At 44.9% G+C, this 6,180-nt stretch overlaps 1 non-coding gene across 1 annotated transcript; it reads left to right on the forward strand.

Moving 5' to 3' along the window:
* Nucleotides 1-5,669: 5,669 nt before the first annotated feature.
* Trnas-cga lies at nt 5,670-5,744 on the forward strand. Its single transcript has one exon. It is a non-coding gene; the product is annotated as a tRNA-Ser (tRNA).
* Nucleotides 5,745-6,180: the final 436 nt, after the last annotated feature.

Consider the following 6,180-nt stretch of genomic DNA (forward strand, 5'->3'; position numbering starts at 1 on the left):
ACATAGGTTGATTCTAGTTACCGTTTCGAACTATTCGGCGATTCATTATTTAGATCGGTTTTGCAGTACGCGTGGAAAATATAATAGAACAGGCTCTGCTAACGGTATACTGCGCCTTCCACATCGGTGGCAACAGGTTCTATACAACGCTGTTCTATTATATTACATAATATATGCACTCGTAATTGCTCTCGTGTTCTTATTTATTTCAGTTATCTTCAACTCGTTTAAATGAAATTAGCGCGTAAATAATAGTCGCATCAAATGTATTATTTTATGGCACACTACATTCATTTGTTTAATCCGTTCCATTCATAGATTGTCCATTGCAGCATATTTGCCTTACGTATGACGTCATTGGTCAAAGCGGACGGGTGGTATCGGGCACTAGAATTTATCCCACTGTAAAACTTTCACACATGCAGATTGAAAACTGTATTTTTACAAAAATAGTGTGCATTTCTTTCGGAGTGACCCTCGTATCTTACCTAGAAAAATATTCAGGGATTTCATTAATTATTGTTTAGTGTTGTGAATTTTTCACCTCATTGGGGTCTAGTGAAGCAGGGGATACAACCTGTCGGCTTTGACCAATGACGTCATACATTAGTCATAGTAATGTCTTCACTTCGAGGCATAGATAATAAAACAGTTCTGTGCTCCAGATAAGCGCTATCATTGTACATTAAAATAATTATTCGTAATGATATTGAGGTAATTTGGAGTATTAGTTTGTTATTGTAGAACAATATTTAGTGTCTTATTTTCATTATAGGAATGGATTTGTCTGTTTGTGGGTATGTAATTTTCGTTATTGTCTGTCTACGCGAGCTTCGGTTATTCCTCGATATTTCCGTGTGGTAAGTTCACTTTTCCATTTGCTTCTTTCACTGTATTTCACTTTTTTTTACATATTTCACTGTTTTATTCCACCAATGTGTGTATTTTCGTGTTGTGAAGTACATAATAGAAATTTCTCACCTGTCGATCTTCTTTCGTTTCGCAGCACTAGTACCAGTGACACATTTTCGAATGTGTACTTGCTATATTGCAGGCGAAACCCCCGACACAACTAAAATTTGTATCCCAACCTTCACTTCGCCTTTACACTGACACTATATATGTCAATTGGCGAGCAAGATAACAAATGTAACGAATGGGATACTATTAGCGTCCAAGGCAACAAGAAAACTGTACCCCATAGTGAAGTACGGGATACAAATTGTACATGTGCTGTCTTCTTGTCTCCGTGTAGTTCAATTGAGGTACAGGTTGCATATGTAACGTACGTCTATTTCCACCTTTTCGTTTCCAGTGTACATATATAGAGGTCAACGGAAGTCTGGTATACATATATTACAGGGTTATTACAAATGATTGAAGCGATTTCACAGCTCTACAATAACTTTATTATTTGAGATATTTTCACAATGCTTTGCACACACATACAAAAACTCAAAAAGTTTTTTTAGGCATTCACAAATGTTAGATATGTGCCCCTTTAATGATTCGGCAGACATCAAGCCGATAGTCAAGTTCCTCCCACACTCGGCGCAGCATATCCCCATCAATGAGTTCGAAAGCATCGTTGATGCGAGCTCGCAGTTGTGGCACGTTTCTTGGTAGAGGAGGTTTAAACACTGAATCTTTCACATAACCCCACGAAAGAAATCGCATGGGGTTAAGTCGGGAGAGCGTGGAGGCCACGACATGAATTGCTGATCATGATCTCCACCACGACCGATCCATCGGTTTTCCAATCACCTCTTTAAGAAATGCGGAACATCATGATGGAAGTGCGGTGGAGCACCATCCTGTTGAAAGATGAAGTCGGCGCTGTCGGTCTCCAGTTGTGGCATGAGCCAATTTTCCAGCATGTCCAGATACACGTGTTCAACCGTTTCTTCGCTCACTGCAGGCCGACCCGTTGATTTCCCCTTACAGAGGCATCCAGAAGCTTTAAACTGCACATACAATCGCCGAAAGGAGTTAGCAGTTGGTGGATCTTTGTTGAACTTCGTCCTGAAGTGTCGTTGCACTGTTATGACTGACTGATGTGAGTGCATTTCAAGCACGACATACGCTTTCTCGGCTCCTGTCGCCATTTTGTCTCACTGCGCTCTCGAGCGCTCTGGCGGCAGAAACGTGAAGTGCTGCTTCATCCGAACAAAACTTTATGAGTTTTTCTACGTATCTGTAGTGTGTCGTGACCATATGTCAATGAATGGAGCTACAGTGAATTTATGAAATCGCTTCAATCATTTGTAATAGCCCTGTACATACAGGGTGTTTCAAAAATGACCGGTATATTTGAAACGGCAATAAAAACTAAACGAGCAGCGATAGAAATACACCGTTTGTTGCAATATGCTTGGGACAACAGTACATTTTCAGGCAGACAAACTTTCGAAATTACAGTAGTTACAATTTTCAACAACAGATGGCGCTGCAAGTGATGTGAAAGATATAGAAGACAACGCAGTCTGTGGGTGTGCCATTCTGTACGTCGTCTTTCTGCTGTAAGCGTGTGTTGTTCACAATGTCCAAGTGTGCTGTAGACAACATGGTTTATTCCTTAGAACAGAGGATTTTTCTGGTGTTGGAATTCCACCGCCTAGAACACAGTGTTGTTGCAACAAGACGAAGTTTTCAACGGAGGTTTAATGTAACCAAAGGACCGAAAAGCGATGCAATAAAGGATCTGTTTGAAAAATTTCAATGGACTGGGAACGTGACGGATGAACGTGCTGGAAAGGTAGGGCGACCGCGTACGGCAACCACAGAGGGCAACGCGCAGCTAGTGCAGCAGGTGATCCAACAGCGGCCTCGGGTTTCTGTTCGCCGTGTTGCAGCTGCAGTCCAAATGACGCCAATGTCCACGTATGGTCTCATGCGCCAGAGTTTACACCTCTATCCATACAAAATTCAAACGCGGCAACCCCTCAGCGCCGCTACCATTGCTGCACGAGAGACATTCGCTAACGATATAGTGCACAGGATTGATGACGGCGATATGCATGTGGGCAGCATTTGGTTTACTGACGAAGCTTATTTTTACCTGGACGGCTTCGTCAATAAACAGAACTGGCGCATATGGGGAACCGAAAAGCCCCATTTTGCAGTCCCATCGTCCCTGCATCCTCAAAAAGTACTGGTCTGGGCCGCCATTTCTTCCAAAGGAATCATTGGCCCATTTTTCAGATCCGAAACGATTACTGCATCACGCTATCTGGACATTCTTCGTGAATTTGTGGCGGTACAAACTGCCTCAGACGACACTGCGAACACCTCGTGGTTTATGCAAGATGGTGCCCGGCCACATCGCACGGCCGACGTCTTTAATTTCCTGAATGAATATTTCGATGATCGTGTGATTGCTTTGGGCTATCCGAAACATACAGGAGGCGGCGTGGATTGGCCTCCCTATTCGCCAGACTTGAACCCCTGTGACTTCTTTCTGTGGGGACACTTGAAAGACCAGGTGTACCGCCAGAATCCAGAAACAATTGAACAGCTGAAGCAGTACATCTCATCTGCATGTGAAGCCATTCCGCCAGACACGTTGTCAAAGGTTTCGGGTAATTTCATTCAGAGACTACGCCATATTATTGCTACGCATGGTGGATATGTGGAAAATATCGTACTATAGAGTTTCCCAGACCGCAGCGCCATCTGTTGTTGAAAATTGTAACTACTGTAATTTCGAAAGTTTGTCTGCCTGAAAATGTACTGTTGTCCCAAGCATATTGCAACAAACGGTGTATTTCTATCGCTGCTCGTTTAGTTTTTATTGCCGTTTCAAATATACCGGTCATTTTTGAAACACCCTGTAGGTAGGTCATTCTGTCATCAGTAGTACTGATACGTACGTAACAAAAGACTGTTAATAATAGCGGAGACGAAATAAACAACACATCTAAAATTTGCATCTCGTTTTCCACTTAGGGTTTGATACATCGTTCGAGTGAAGAACAGGACAGAAATACTAGTGAAAACGAAGAAATTGACGTACGCTGAACTTGTATCCCGTACTGCACTTAAGCAATACAGTTCGAAAGAGTTTCGAGATACAACTGACACACATGTAACGTGATGTATTCTTTGCTAGTAATATATTTCATTCATTTCTTTCCATTGTATTTTGCGCAGAAATACTAAGATACAAACACGCGATATCGTTAACGTGAAAATACTACTGGCCCTTATATACGTGAAGTACAGTTTTTCTCTCTTGCATTCCTTTGTTTCTGAACGTTCTTCTCAGCTCTTTCATCTTTGTAATACATGCTCTCTGGCCATTTCTGACGTCATTGGTCAAAGCCGACGGGTTGTATCCCCTGCTAAACTAGACCCCGTCATTGTGTATTGCTTCCTCCTATGTGTTGCTCGTGAAAAGACCGTGAAGGAAAAAAAATTAGAGAGATTAGAGTCTACACGGAGGCATACCAGCAATCGTTCTTCGCTCGAACCATAAGCGACCGGAACGGCTTGTGGGGTATAGATGCGAGTGTACACGGCCGCTCGGGCTGGTGACGGCTGAAGTGCACCGGCGGTCTGTTGCGGCGGCGGGCGCCGTCTCCTAGCGACGGCAGCAGCGACCGCGGCAGAATGGTGCTGAGGGAAGCGCCGGCCCCGGCCACCGCCGCCGCCGCGCCCGCCCACGCGCACTCCTCCGCCCCCGGCGGACGCGTGGCCCCCGGCCCGCAGCCCTCGGTTCAAGTCCCCGGTACGTACCCTCAGGCCGAGCGCCAACTGCAGCCGTATCCGTCCCACTAGTTGGACGGCCGCATACGACCGCACTCGTCCGACTAATCCCACGACACGTAGCTGCTCTGGAACGCGTCCACAGCACACGACAAAGTCGGCCGCGTACGACCGTACGCGGCCGTTTGACGGAGGGATCATAGTGCAGTGGGATTGGTCGGACGTAGTCGGCGCAAACGAGCGCTCGTTGCTGTTTTTGTCTGGGTGTATTTTGTTCTTAATTATGAACTGTGGGGTAATTTCCAAGAATGATTGCTTATCGAAGTCGCGGGGTCCAAACGATACATATCGAACGTGCGATTGTAAATCGATAATGCGACTCCGGTGTCAGGTGTTGTGAGTATGTTTACAGTGGTCACTACAGCAACGACAAAAGATGAGCGTTGCAAAAATACTTGTAATTGCAAAGGAGACGACTTACCTTACTCGTCGTCGGTGTTGTCATGTGAAAGTTCATTACGGTGGTCTGGATGCATAATTTGAAAGAGTCGAACCATGTATTCTTCCTGATACTCGTTCGTTTTCCGCACTGTCCGCAATGAAATTGTAACGGTATTTCAGCATCTGAACAGTTCTTACGAAACTTCCTGGCAGATTAAAACTGTGTACCGGACTGAGGCTCGAACTCGGGACCTTTGCCTTTCGCGGGCAAGCGCTCTACCGAGTCTCGGTCCGCCACACAGTTTTAATCTGCCATGAAGTTTCATATCAGTGCAGACTCCGCTGTAGAGTGAAAATTTCATTCTAGAAACAACGCCAAGGCTGTGGCTAAGCCATGTCTCCGCAATATCCTTTCTTCGAGGAGTGCTAGTTCTGCAAGGTTCGCAGGAGAGCTTCTGTGAAGTTTGGAAGGTAGGAGACGAGTTACTGGCGGAATTAAAGCTGTGAGGACGGGCCGTGAGTCGTGCTTGGGTAGCTCAGTCGGTAGAGCGCTTGCCCGCGAGAGGCAAAGGTCCCGAGTTCGAGTCTCGGCCCGGCACACAGTTTTAATCTGCCAGGAAGTTTCATATCAGCGCACACTCCGCTGTAGAGTGAAAATTTCATTCTAGTTCTTACGAAGTTTTTCACACTTCGCACCACCACAGTCTACACGGTAATTTCCAAGAATGATTGCTTATCAAAGTCGCGGTGTCCAAACGATACAAATCGAACGTGCGGTCGTAAATCGATCATGCGACTCTGGTGGTGGGTGTCGTGATCAATTATTTGTGATCGTCATTTTTACCTGTTTTCCGTCGTTCCTTTAGTTGCTCTAAATTACACACCTCCGCAAATTGTTTGTGAGTTGCTAGGGAAACTTAGACGATATATGTCGTTAGTGAGTGGGATGTCTTTTGACATTTCTTCGGCTGATTATTTCACATGGAAAAACTAATTCCATGTTTATCCAGCTTAAAAAATTGTTCGACTTTTTGT

The sequence above is a fragment of the Schistocerca piceifrons genome, chromosome 6, assembly GCF_021461385.2.
Source record: "Schistocerca piceifrons isolate TAMUIC-IGC-003096 chromosome 6, iqSchPice1.1, whole genome shotgun sequence".
In the NCBI taxonomy this organism is placed as follows: Eukaryota; Metazoa; Arthropoda; class Insecta; order Orthoptera; family Acrididae; genus Schistocerca; species Schistocerca piceifrons.